The sequence below is a fragment of the Pinus tabuliformis genome, chromosome 1_1, assembly GCF_031772625.1.
Source record: "Pinus tabuliformis cultivar Carrire ecotype Pingquan chromosome 1_1, CPIR1, whole genome shotgun sequence".
NCBI classification, from domain to species: Eukaryota; Viridiplantae; Streptophyta; class Pinopsida; order Pinales; family Pinaceae; genus Pinus; species Pinus tabuliformis.
Window position 1 is genome coordinate 166184409 of NC_142297.1, and position 15224 is coordinate 166199632.

The 15224-nt window shown below is 36.0% G+C and overlaps 1 protein-coding gene across 5 annotated transcripts in view; it reads left to right on the plus strand.

Moving 5' to 3' along the window:
- Positions 1-15224, plus strand: part of LOC149212101 (MADS-box protein SOC1-like) — a 287556-nt gene that overhangs the window by 11404 nt on the left and 260928 nt on the right. The gene's annotated exons all lie outside the window — the stretch shown is intronic.

The window sequence follows — 15224 nt, forward strand, 5'->3', positions numbered from 1 at the left end:
GGTGTGTTGTATTTGGTTTTATGATCGTGGTTGGCTTGTGAAGTACTTTGCAGACTGACTTGCGATCCTCTTATGCTCTTGTGTGTCTCTTTTAGCATGGTACTATTAATTTTTTTCTAGAGGCCCACTCTCTTTCTCCTTGCCGTGAAAGTACCTTGTACACATCACAATTGTATGCCTCGCAGTGTCAACTTGCTTGTTTCAAAGAATGTTTTATAACCTTTTATGTTAATAGTTGCAGCCAAGGAAAATCCCTAAGGACAATGGCAATCGACTGTATTTTTGATTGGGGCTCCTACTCCAAATGGTGTGAGGTCTAATTGGGAGTTTACATCGGGGAGACCCCCATGGTTGATATATTTCCAACACTATCAACAAGTTGGAACTAGAAGGAGGCTTGGATGACAAGTTGTGCCCACTAAGTTTGTTTTGAATCTCTTATCTTAAATGGCTCCTTCGAGAATCATAATCCCAAATGTTTTTCGAACCTATCTCCTGGTAATTTGATCATCTTTGCGGAACAGTTTCATGACTTGTCTCGATTCAGGTTTGATGGTGAGGGTGGTACATTCATAGCTAAACATATATCTGATTTTCTTGGCTTTTGAAAATCTAATGAAATCGATGTTGTTTGTATATTATTCACCCTCACTCTTTAAGGTCGAGTTAAGGAGTAGTTTCAGACTTTACCATCCACTTCCATTCATTCATTTGACCAATTTCTCAAGGAGCTTCATCGAGCCTTTGACAGGTATGATTATTAAGATGTATATAATATGATTGATTTGCTTAGGATGAAATATGGTGAATCTTTAGAGGATTTTCTTAATCAGTTTTTTAACCTTTGATATGAATTTCTTGAGGGAATGATTGATTTAGATTTTATCAGTGAAAAGTTTTAGAGCTTGATTCTCCTCTCATTAAAATATTTTGAATCTGAACCCCTGAATGATGTTGCTATTCCAACTTATGCTGATCATGAGACATCCCAAATTTGTGAGGAAGAACCTACTATTTTGTTTGTTCCTTGTACTCATTTTCTAGTACCAATTGGGTGCCTCCTAGTGATGATATTAAAGTTGGAAAATCTGAAAATCGAATTGTTGATCCGTCCATTCAACCTCCCCATAATTCCCATGATTCATATCCTCTTGAGGAGAACTTGGAATGGTTTAGCAATTACATGAAGTAAAATATGATCCCTTAATACTCTTTCGAGATCAAATTAATGTACATAATACTAATCTTGAAGTTGATCCAATTGAAAACAGAATTTCCTCGAGGGATAATTTTCAACCTCTACCATCTACATCTCATGATTCCTTGTTTCATGATCTTCTTGAATAACTTACTTCAACTTTTAATCATGTTCAACCTGTTGTTTCAAGCAGTAATTGAGAACAAGGTAGTTTCATTTCATAGGTATAGGAGAAAAGTGTTGAAGACATGTTTCATCTTTCTTCCCTCTTTCATGATGACAATCTCGCATTCTCAGCTGATCATGCATCTCGTAATCTTGATAACCTGTCAAATTTTTTCAAATCGTTCACTCAAGTTGAGACTTTGGACAACCATCACCATGACATCCCTATTTCGATTAGCACATGTGGTGATCGATATCCAAGTATATCGAACAATATCTTTCCTTTTTATGAGGACTTGGATTTATATGGCACCAATTTAGAATTTGCTTCTCATAGTTTGCAATTTTCATATATGCGATGAGATTTTCTTTCAATTTAGAATGATTTTGGAATTTATTGAAGACATGCATCTTCAAATATAAAATTTGAAGAAACAAGTTGTCAGGCTTTTGAATTTTTGGTATACCTTGTTGAAGAAAAACAAGATCAATCTGAATGTTGCATTGGTATATATGTCTTCGATCATTACGATGATGAATATAATCTCATTGGATATAACATTCACGTTGATCCGTTGTTTTTACAAGTTCAACATGATTTTACAACTGGTGTTTCTCCACCTGAATCTTTTCATCTTTCCTCACCTTTAGCACACTACTAATTGTACCTAGACACGTGTGAGAAGTTTATTGTACCAGTAGACTCTCCAAATCCTTTAGATCTTTATCTGGATGGTCATGGTCACAATCAAGTTCGGGGTAGTGTGGTTTTCCGATCAGAGCATGAAAAGCTTGAATCTATTATTCATGATTTGTTCAATTGAAAACCTTTCATATGTGAGGAGGAAGATGTTACATTTCTAAATGATCAAGGGAGTTTTCCGACTGATGTATCTCAATTTTCTATCCATCAAGAATTTGAAATGTTTAATTTTGAGTGTGATCAAACCAGTGGCATTAATAGTGTTTTCATTGATACATTTTATGACAATGGTGCATATCTATCTATTTATATTTCTAAGCCACCCGAATTTGATGATCTACCGTCAAAAAGTTCAAAGACCAGTTAGGAAGTCGAGGCACTTCAACCCCCACTGATAGTTATGTCAGGTTCTCACAATCCTGTTGTGATATCTGAACTAAGTTAGATACAGATTTTCACACGTAAATCTTTCCCAAATAGTATTCCATTGGTTATGAGTTCATACTTAAAGAACTTTCGATATTTTCAAGTTGATTTTCATGATTTTCAAGATAGCATTTTTGATAAGATGGAAAAATCTTGTTTGGTTAATTCTTCATCATGCAAATCCCTTCCATCGCACCCAGGGTCAAAGAGCACATCTTTTGCGGATCTACATAATTTCAAAGCTTGTCATTTTTATTATCAAGATGAAGGTCATTCTCATTTGGAAGATTCCTCCTTGTCAAACGCTTTAGAGATTGGTCACGTTCCTATCACTTTCATGCATGTTATGGATCTATTTATCTTTTTCGCACAGTTCGTCTTCAAGTGATGGTGAATGCTTGAGTCATTTGGTGAATCAAGTCCCTTTTGTTGTTATGAATACCTGGTTTGATTTGACCCTTGCTTCCAATCTTTCACCAACCTTGTATCTTAATTAGTTTCCTGAACTTGTGATGTCAGTGATTGTTTTAAATACCTTAAGCTTTCATATTGTTGGCATCATGTTGTAGGTTTTAACCATTTACAGAAATTACCTGCATACGAATTCTAAAAACCGAAAATAAACAATGGAAAGAACATAAAACATAAAATAGATATACATAGAGATTTTCCCCTAGATTACAAAACTGGGACTACTAGATTGATTTTTCATTATATTCCTTTCAATATTACAATACACATATATATATGCCGAAGCATTCATAAACCCTAATCCATTAACTCTGGATTAGAACATAATTGTAGTTCCCTCGACCGGATCTACAAAATACCATGGGCAAAAAACCATCATGCCCAAAACCACACACAAAACCCATGCACAAAACCATAGGTAGGTTTTCCCACCTAATATAGGTTCCACAACAATTTTCAAACCATCATGCCCAAAACCATGTGCATAACCCATGCACAAAACCATAGGTAGGTTCCCCACCTAATATATGCTCCAAAAACATTTTCCCGGGGTGCTTCCCCAGAACCCATACAGGGGGGGCTACCGCCCCCCGGAAACCCCCCGAAATGAGGGGTTGTGACCCCCTTCTTACGCCCGACGCAACAAACAAGGTGGGCTATTCCCCCCACCCCGCGTGCAACTAGTTGTGGAAATAATATAACACACACCCAACGGATGTATAATCAGATACAAAGGGAACCAATGGAGAATCAAGGATCTTAGAATCACCAATCTGAGCATGGTGATGGTTTTAACAACTATCCCTAAATCAATCATTGTCCCATTAGCATATCTGAGGATAGTTGTCTTACATTGATTGATTTTGTTGAACCTAGTGATCTTCATGGTTCATCATTTCATTGTTCAGATGCTTGTTGTATAGTTGAGACACTTTAGCATGAGTTGATGGTTATGTCAGGTTCTCACCATCTTGACAAGGTTTCTGGATGAGATCAAATTGAATTCCCCTCAGAAGATTCTCTTTTTTATTCAAATGCGTTAATTGAAAATTCATTTTTTCATCAGGGTTTTTGAATTGATTTTTATGAATATCAAGATCCAATCACTGAATGATTATAGCAATCTTACATTGCAAGCTCCGTTGCAAATAATAAGTTTCAATCTTTTTTTATGTTTTCAAAAACCAAAAAAATGAATGTATGTACTTCCACGAGTAACCTTAAGGTTTGTATCATCGTCATTGCAAGCAACAAGGTAAGGCTAGAAACTGGTTAAAGCTAGTAGGTATGGCACATCTTTCTATTGATAAGCAAGACCTTCGATTTAGACAGGGAGGAAGAGCATGGTTTAGTGTTGTTGATTAGCAACGACCCATACTCGGGAGGGCCACATCCATTCATCCAAGTTGCTCTCTTGAAGATCAAGAGTTTCCCTTTCGGCAAAGCCTTGGTAAGAATATCTGCTATATGCTCATAATTCAAAATGTGATGGGAGTCTTACGACTCCTCTCTACACCATGTCTCATATATACTGATACATGATATCAATGTTCTTGGACGTATCATGAAACACATGATTCTCTGTCAATTACATCCCACTCTTGTTGTTGCAATATATCATTGTTGTATCCAACACCTACTCAAACATCTCTCCAAAGAGCTTTCTCAACCATACTGCCTCGCAGCTAGCCATGCTAGCAGCAATATACTCTGCCTAAATTGTTCTTAAAGCTAAGGACTTTTTCTTCTTGCTCATCCAAGATGTCAAGGTAGAACCCAAACTAAAGCAACAACATGATGTGGTCTTTTTGTTAATAACATTTGTGACATAATTAATAGCAGTGTACCCATGAAGTCTCACATCTCCAATAATATATTCCAGACCAAGATTAATCATCCCATACAAATATCTCAACATTTGCTTGGCAACAACCCTATGTGCATGAAGTGGCTCAGTCATGAATTGAATCTAAGTGTTAACTGCAAAATATATGTCTGGACGGGTGTTCACAAGGAACATCAATGCCCCAATCAACTGTCGATACTCAGATGGATTTGCCAAGTTAGGTCTATTAAGATTCGTAGCTTGGGAGGTACTCAAAACTTTAGGGTACAGGGTTGTGGAAAAATTGGCCCTAGAATAGGGCTTGTGGGCTAAGTACTTAAGAGGTGGGCTTTGCACCTAAGCTTGTGGGTGTGAAACCATGGATGGATTTGATGATTTGACACATAGAGGTTGTAGGGAACCCTTAATGGAGTAAGTCGCTGCCAAGAACACCAAGGTAAAATTTGCAGATTGTGAGAAAATAACTTTTATATGTATCATGTGGGCTAATTGTCCTAGAGTTCAAGTCAACCTTACTTGAAGATACACCTCTTAAAATGGATAGACATTAGCCTAGAGAAGCATATAAATAGAAGGAGGAGGAGTCTCATTTCTTACATCCATAGCCAAACACCTGTATGTAACAACATGATCATGAGGGCCATCACATCCTCTACTCAAGCTCTGTATGCATCTCCCAAACTTGCAAGTACATTATCTACATTGTAGCAGACATATCAAAGACCTTCGACACATCATTCATAAACAAGCCACCTACAACACACATACATTTCCCTAACCAACTGACCTGTAGCCCAAGCTATCAGGTTGACATCAATGTCAACCAAAAACACTGTAACACACATCAATGCCAATAATATCCCCATTTGGCGTTGATGGAAATCCCAGTTGATCCAACCATTTGAGATTCACCTCTGAAAACTTATCCCCTCACTCTCTCCCCCTTTGACATTAATGGAAAAGTGTTAAACAAAATAAGGCATCAATTGAATAGATAATACTACCCCTTGACATGAGTTAGGTCTGATCAATCAGAACACTAGTGTAGCGAGATTCATATCCTATCCACAATAATCATAAACTCTCTCACTCCCATGAAAGCACGACAATATGTAGTAGCAATATTAACCCGGTCTAATACACTCTTTCCTGAAGCAACAATAACAAAATCTCCATGACATAGCAGTAGTAGCAAATTTTATCACCAACACACACCTAGTAGCAACAAACTCAATTGGTAGCTCCATCTATACCAATAATCATTATCAAGCCAGCCAATCATCAACAACATATAATGACCATCTGCCAATAACAACTCTCTCTCCTATCTCAATGTGCAACAACAACATCCTCTGAGGAAAACATAGCAACAACAAATACATGATGACAAGGTCTCAACAACATGACTAATGATACTCTCTCAAGCTGCAACACAATAACCACATCTGATCCCTAGTCACACACTAGACATGCTCCCCTTTAGCATCATCATCACCATCCCGCAATCAATGCCTTCCTGCTAAAGACTACACCCTCTCTTTGCACATAACAACTCTGCTCAATCTGTGCAAGTAGAAACACATTTTGTTAAATACAACACACCACCATGGCTGTGTGATGATATATGCCATTTCCATTGCCTCCTTTCCACATGCAAGAGGCTACTCCACACGGACCAATGACTATGACCAAATGATATGCAACAAAGTACATCGCTTCATAACCTTATTACATGGCTAAAAGAACGATGATACATGACCATACAATGACATTAATAAACCCATATATTGTTTAACCATGACTCATGTAACTCTCTCCTAAAGCATGCATGACTCTAGAATGTCTCACCATGATAAGTATGAGAGTATGCGTGGATAATTCATGAGTTGTATGGTTGTACCAATAACATTAACAATCCATACATAGTAGCACCAACTCTCATGACTCATTGTACAAAACATGTTATTCATGGTTAATGACTCTAAGACCAAGACCAAAATATTTACAATAAGAGTACATGATTCATGAGCATAATACAAGGCTTCATCAATGAGAAATACTGTTCATAAAATGACACCAAGTGATGAAGCATCAGAACATATGGATGAAATAAATACTCACTACAATGCAATCCAATCATCATGGCTCACCTCTATGCATGACATAAACAAGTACATGGCATAAGTGATCAACGATAACCACCCTACATAACAGTGAGATAATATCAATACATATCATGTGATAGAGATGTGTCATTCTCTCAAAATTACCACCCACAAATGAAGATATCAGTAGCAGTAATAAACAACACATAACAATGCATAGTGGCCCAAACATCAGCATATATCAACAACATCATGAATCGACAACATAACACACCAATAAACACAATATACCAGCTCTATGTAGATACACATGGAAGCAACAATGAACACAAAATGATGAGGTGGTAACAGCAATACATAACCCATTAACAAACATCGTCATCAATGTAGGCACCATATACCAAATGGCTCAACAACATGAATCCATACTCCTATAACACAAGCTCCAACTCTGGGCAAAAAATCAGGAAACAACAAGATCATTTGAAGCAAAAAATGAGTCAATGCATCAATATGCTCTCAAAGAAAACTCTCCAATAGTAGTAGAAAGTAACCAAGCAAATGATATGACATGTGAGACGCAAGCAACCATCATAATGCTACAATGCAAACAACTGCAACTATGCACTCTAAGTACCATGCACCATCATAAAGCTGATCAAATAGCCTTATAAAATACAACATTAGTAGCAAAAATCCATCATCATAAAATCATCATTAAAAATATAAGCACCATCATCACACCCTAACTACATGTGTCAAAAACACTCCTCAACAAGAAAATCTATTCACACACACTCTTTTTACTATCGCTGCACCATGAAAAATCATGATGTGCCATAGTTGCCCTTGAGGTTGTGTGAGCCTCAGTTTCTTCTTGCAGGTTCTTGTTGCTCCTTCTTCCTCCAAACTTTGAGTGGGTTCTCTCTTGCATACAAATCTCTTACTGACCACTTATCTGGCCTGCTTAACATGTTCTTCATTCTTTGATTGGATCACCTTAAGAATCTTGGTAGCATGCAATCTTTGGCAATATGACCAAAATTGTCACATATGTAGCACTTGATATGACCAAGCAATGGAGGAAATACCTTGAACCTCTTGATCTTCCTTCTATTTATCTTTCCATGAAACGTGCACTCAATAGCCTTGAGGCCAAAATCATTGCCTGAGTAACAATAACTGTAAAAATGACCATTGTACCTGGTTTTGGTTGAACCTTGTGAAAAAGACATTCTTCTTTCGTTGTTTTCCTAACAAGGCCTTCTATCCAACTTCTCCTTCTGCTGCATGCTTCTACAATTTGCTGCAATATGTCTGAGCTTCTCACTGCTAAAGCATCTAACATCTCCAACGGGTAAAAATGATCTTCTAGCATGACCTTCAATTTATCTTATTTGAGCTCCTTCTTTGGCTGCTGGGTGTGTTGATGACTCTCCTTGTTGCTTTTGTTACTTCTATCATCTATTGTACTTGTGGATGCAATTAAGATGGTTTCTCCTATGTGCATGTTGCAATTTGATTTGTAAGATGAGGTACTTCCGCTGCTCTTCATTTGAGTGGATTTCTTCTCTAAATCACTTCTTAATGAAACCACTCCAGCTTCTAATCTTTCACATTCCTCCTCCTTCTCTCTATAACACTTCCTTATATCATATTCTATTTTTGTTTCCTCCTCTAACTGAATTTTTAGTTCCTTGATCTCTTCTCTTATTCCATTTTCCTTATCATCAGAAGTCTGCAAAATTCTTTCCTGATCCTTACATGCAGAGGTTAGTTTATCCACTTCAACAACTAATTCTTTGATTACAACCATTACTGATTCATATTCAGCCTTAACAAGAGTAATATCATTCTCCTCATCACTATGTAGCTCAATAGAACCATCATAATCATAATTCAAAAAATCTTTCAAAATATTACCTCGTGACACAACTGTTTTGGCTGACATTTCAAAATTTGCTGCTCCTTTTGCAATGGACTGATTTTCTTCCTTCTTCAAGCTCTTTGTCTTCTTAGACATCCTCTTCTTGTTTTTGGCCATGATATACGATATACTCTTCAAGTGGTCAAGCATCATTGAAGAGAACTGACTATGATACCAATTGTTGGAAACTAAATCACTATTGAGAGGGGGGAAATCAGTTGTTATAACAACTATATTAATTTTTAAATATTTTTGTTGGATTCGCAATTAGCCACATGCATAAGCATTATTAGTTTATCAAAACATGAAAGAAACATAAACTCAACTGATAGTAACCATGGAAAAAATCAACACAAACATGCACACATGAAGACACAAGTATTTCTGGTAGAAACCATTTTGGGAGAAAACCACCCTCCTGTTGTTACGCTACTCAACTCTTTTATTAATCTGATGAAATTTTTTTACATGGATGAACTTACATCCGTAATCCAAAAGAGTTGGCTTCCTTTATAGTATGTTGGCACTTATTAGTTAGGAAGTTTGTTTCTTTCACATATCAACATAAACCTATATGCTGGAAGCCATCGTGACCAACGATCCTTGCCCAACTCCCATTGGACTATCCAACACCCATTGGATGGAGAAATCTGTTCCTTATGTTGAATTTGCCGAATCATTTTCTACTCTAAAGCCTTGATGAGTTCACTTCGTCCATGTGAACCACGTTTCACAATATTCTCCAAAGTGAAGTGTGTAACTGCAGAGGTTAGGAGTCTACGGGTGTCTTGATTGGGATTGAAGTGTCGTACTGAATGACAACTGTCGATCGCATTTTCAACCGTTGGCGTCATAGTCAATTGCAAGGGTTTAAGTTGTTTGGTAACCGTGTGTTAGTTGAAGGGTCATAGACTATTGGATCACTGCTGATGCTGACCATTAGATTAATATCGCATCGCATCGTTCATGAGTGAATGAACTGTGGCTTAAGAAATTGCGATATGCGATGTGCGATGATCTGGAAAGACATTAACTGTCGGATTAATGACGAGATCAATGGTGGAGAATTAATCTGATAAGGTTTGTGAAAAAAGGGAAAGTCAACATGGGAGGATCGCTGTTCAATTGTTGTTCAATTGCTGAGTGGGCCTGAGGAGTTTATGGACGCGGATTTAATTTATTTGGAGTCCGGTTTTGTGCATTAAGGTGGGACCGACGTTAGTTGGCAAATTATGTGTTATTCCCTTGTACGGTGATTGGTCAGGTTTTGTTAAAACCAACAATGAAAAGACTTCCGATTTGTATAGGTGGGCCATAACCCACAGGTTTTTGAAAGGTGATTATGAAAACCAGGGAAATTGCCTTTAGGCGGTTTTTCTTGCGTCATCTTCTCCAGCTAAGGATACCAAAATTAAGGGACTAGAAGATCTGGTTTTAAGGATAGGATTAAATCGTAAAGATGTAAATGCAGCTGAAGAAATAATAAAATGCAGAAATCGAGACATTCACACACTATGGAAGCAACTGAAATTACCAACAACTGAACATCCCCAAGCATAAGAAGTTGGTCAGCTTGAGAAAGAAAAGGAGAACATGCCTTGAATGATTGTGGAACAAAATGTGCATATTCATAAAATGGAGGAAGATATTGAAAAATTAATCAAAGAGAGAGAACTACGAATCAACGCTGGAGCAGGGACATCTACAACAACAATGTCAACAACATAAATATAGTTTATTAGTCGGAATCCACCAGAGAAATCATTAAAAGATACGAGGGAACTGTCATTAAAAGATATGGAGATTGAGAAGCTCATAGCTCAGTTGGAGAAGAGCCAAGATAACAAAATAGAACCTGATAATGCATATTTTGTCGAAGCACGGAAAAACTTCATATTAACCAAGCAACTTGAAAAATATGAAAATGAATGATTGATTGCACAAACATTATTTGAAGTAAAATAAAAAATATGGATTGATATAAATTCAACCATAACTGAACTGTGGACATCTATTGAAATAATTTTTGAACAGGAAGAACTGGTGACAAGGTCAAAGGCAGCGATTACAGAAATCAAAGAAGACTTAGATCACAAGCGAGGAGAAGCAACCAAAATAATAAAAGTGATGAATTCTAAAGCAAAAGAAGAATTGGAGGAATTTGGAATTGAAGACAAGACTGATACAGTCCTAGAAGTAAGAAGGGTTTTGAAAAAAAGGAGCCTAATGTTACAATTAGAAAATAAATGTCAAAGCTTCGAAGTATAGGTGAAAGAATTTCATAGAAATTTTAATGTTTTATGCGAGAAAGGAGTTCCAGCTCTAAGAGATTCTAGTGGCCAATTGATTCCACTAGAAAATTACCAGCACAAATTTCATGAGATAGCAGCAAATAAAGCAAAGTTTGCTAAAGTCAAAGGGATAATCACTAGTAAAACATTTATTGAAGGCCTAAAATATGATCTTTTTAGCCAACATGAAATTCAACATGTGTTCATTACTAGCCCAACTTTTGAGAAGTATACATAGGTGGTTGAGGCATATAGAAAAGTAATAAAATTTTCTATTCCAAATGAAAAAGCATGGGATAAATTAATCAAACTCATCGAGTAAAACAAAATGCATAATTTCAACAACCTGTTGCAGGAAAGGAGCAAAAAGCAAGGTAACAAGAGAATGAAGCAGAGAATTTAGTTTGAAGCAGCAATCATCAAACAACACCCTCAAATTGTGGGTAGATTACTCAAATAAGTTTAGAAAAGCTATTTTTGTTTTCTAATTTTGTAATATCCAAGTAAGTTTTGGATAATATTGTATTTTATAAAATAATTATTTTTTAGATCAAGATATTTTTGAATTACACTCTAAGTATTTTGTAATTTGAATAAAGAAGGGTTGAACCCTAGTGATGATCCAGTGACACTATTGTACTACACTGAAATATTTCTGAAGATAGTCAAAGGATTCTGGCTTCATTCCTAACAACGTTTGTGTTCATGTGAGTTTTTTTTATTTAGTCATTTATGTTTTTCATAATTTATTTCTGCATATGTTCAAGGTAACATAGGGGTTAGGGCAAGGCTAGATTGAGTATCAATGTCCCTAACAACCCACTGCAAAGTTATAATCATTATAGAGATTAATTAACTAAACAATTTATTTAAGTTAGTTCCTCTACATCTTTTAATTGTTGCCTTCTGTCATCTCTTGAACATATATTGTTTGGTGGTATAACTCTTTTTCACACATCAACTGTATTTAATTAATTAATTATTCAATATGAATGTTTTATTATTAAATATCTCCTCATTTTCTACTTTCACAATCAATTAAATATTTATACTATTATGATTGAAAATCAACCCTTTGAAACTTCTCGGAAATATTTAAATTTTACAAGTGTTAAAGGTTTAATACATTGGTCATCCAATTCAATTAAAACCTTTGCTTAGATGCTTTGGCATAGTGCCCTAGCCTAGAACCATCTACAAAGATACAACACCACCATGCGCTGGATTCTTAATCTCGTATACCCACTTGAAGGACACCAATGATTTATCTTCAGGTCTAGGCATGATTTTCCAAACATCATTCTTCATGATCGATTGGTATTCTTCCAAAATTACATCCTTCCAAACTTGTTGTTTAAGAGTTTCTTCAAAGGTGGAAGTTTTAGGATCAATATGATTAGTCATTAATGCTGCATAACCAGAATACCTCTTTGGCCTCCTGCTTTCCTTGAAGGTGCCACGTGGTGTTGAATGTCCTTTGGCTTCATGCAAAGTGGATCTCAACCAAACTAGCCTTTTCTTGATTTCAGGAACAATCAGGTTCATGGGTTCACTTGGTAATTTTATCTCTTCTTGATTGTTAACAAGATGTATGGCCAAGATATTTCTTCCATTGGAGCTTCACATTGTTTAGCTTAAACAGAGTCCACTTCTTTGGACTTCCAATAAGCCACATTCTCATCAAAGGTCACATCCACATCCCTGATAACTTTAGGTTGTTTTTATCTTGGATTATATATTATATATGCCTTTGATGATTCACTATAACCAACAAATATTCCTTTCTTTCTCGTAGGCTCTAACTTCCTTTCCTTATCTTTAGGAACATGAATATAAACAAGAGAGTGAAAAATTCTTAAATGACGAAGCTAAGGTTTTTGTCTAGTGAATATTTCTTCAATAGTCTTGTCTTCAAGAATTCGATGAGAAATTCTATTTTGAATTTAGATAGCCGGCATCGATGCTTCACTCCATAGGAATATGGGTAGGTCTTGGTCATGCATCATAACCTTGACAAATTCTTCAATTCTTCTATTCTTCCTTTCAACATCTCCATTCTGTTATGGATTATAAGGGACTTTCACCTCCCTCTTAATCCCAAATTCTTTACAAAAGGAAATAAACTCCTTGGATGTTTATTCTCCTCCATTTTCAGATCTCACGATTTTGATCTTCTTTCCCTTCATGTTTTTGTCTTGAGATCTCAATTCCTAGAATTTGTCAAATACTTAATCTTTTGTCATCATGAAGTAGATCCACATCTTACGTGATAAACCATCAACGAATGTTACATAATACAAAGAACCTCCATCAGACTTCACTAGAACAGGACCATATACATAAAAGTTAATTGAGTCCAATACCCCCTTGGATCTACTTTCACTGCTTGGAAAAGGTTTCTTGACATTTTCACATCCTTTGCATACTCCTTCATGCTTTTCCTGCAAATATGGAACCCTTGAAACCATTTATTTTAATGATTCAAAAAATTATAATGAAGGTGTGCATATCTTCTATGCCAAAGATCATGACGATTAATAGAATTATGTACAAGTGCTTGAGTATGTTTTTTCAAAAGTATATACAACCTTCCTTCACAAATTCCAATTTCTCTAGCAGAAAAAATATTAGAGCCTTTGGGTCAACCACGAAATTTCCCATCAAGTAAAGAAACTTTGTCCCCTTTATCTTCCAAGCATGAAATAGAAACCAATTTCTTCTTCAAACTTGGCCAGTAAAATATTTTGTTGAGATGAACGTTATCACTTGATTGTCGCTAAATGGATGTCTTCCCAATGCCTTTTACTACATAACTTTGGTTGTCTCCAAGTTCAACTTTTTGTGCTAGCCTTATTTCCATATGATGTGTGAGGTTATCTCGATCTCCCGTCATGTGCCTTGAGGCACCACTATCTACTAGGCATAAATCTTTACTTTCTACAATAGCACCAGTAAGAGCGGAGAAATAGAAGAATTCTTTATTACCTGGTTCTTCGTTCTTTGGTTTCTTTGGAAGTTCTTCAAGCTCTACTACATATGCACGCTGTTTTCCCTTTCTCCTTCGATCATTTTAACTTTCACGAAAATTGTGTCTAAAGTGACCATAGTTGTGACATTAATAGCATTGAACCTTTGACATGTCTCTCTTTCCTTGAGGAGAAAATCTTCTTTCTTTTGGTCTTCTTCCTCCATTCCTTCTTACTACTTTTCTTTCGTGAAAACCGAACTTCTTTCTTCCTCCACCTTTCTTGAACCGTGTTGCATATGCTTGAGATTTTCCCTCATCATATCATTGAAACCTTCCATTTGATACGAGCCTTGATTATTGTTGAGGACAATTGGCACATAGCTCATCATATTTTGGAGCATCTCTTTCAGCACATATTCTTGCTACAAAATCATACCATGATTAATGTAGACTATTGAGTGTTGTAGTCATTATTTCCTTATCAGAGATGACTTCATCAATTTCTTGCATTTGATCTCTTAATTGAGATATCCTCTCTATGTATGATGCTATAGTATCATTTCTTCTCATTTTAACATCACAAAGTTCATTCTTCACACTCATAGCTTGACCAATATTATTGATAATAAACAAATTGGTTGGGGCATCATACAACTTCTTTGTAGAATGAAGACTTGAAACATAGGGAATCAAGTTATCTTTGATAATGTCCACAATAATTCTAATGGATGTAATATCATGCTTCACAAACCTAGCTTTCTCTTCATCCATTTTAGGTTCGATGACCTTTCCTTTTACAATACCCAAGAGAGATTCTTTTGCGCGGAGAGTATCAATCATTGTCATCCAAGCCTTAAAGTTTGTAGCTCATTCTAACTTGTTTCCTTCCTTCAAGTGGGAACCCATAGCTATAAACAGACAAATAGATTGTAGATATAGGGTTTCAAGAGTGGCCCCTTACCAAAAGAGTGAAATCTTCTTCAAGAGTGATCTCAATGTCTATTTTTTCACCAAAGCTCTAAACCATGTTGATTTTTCAAGTGCAATAGATGCAAAAATAATATTTTAAAACTATTGGTAATTACTTTGAATGATATAGATCTTATTTTTACAATTCCAGTTTA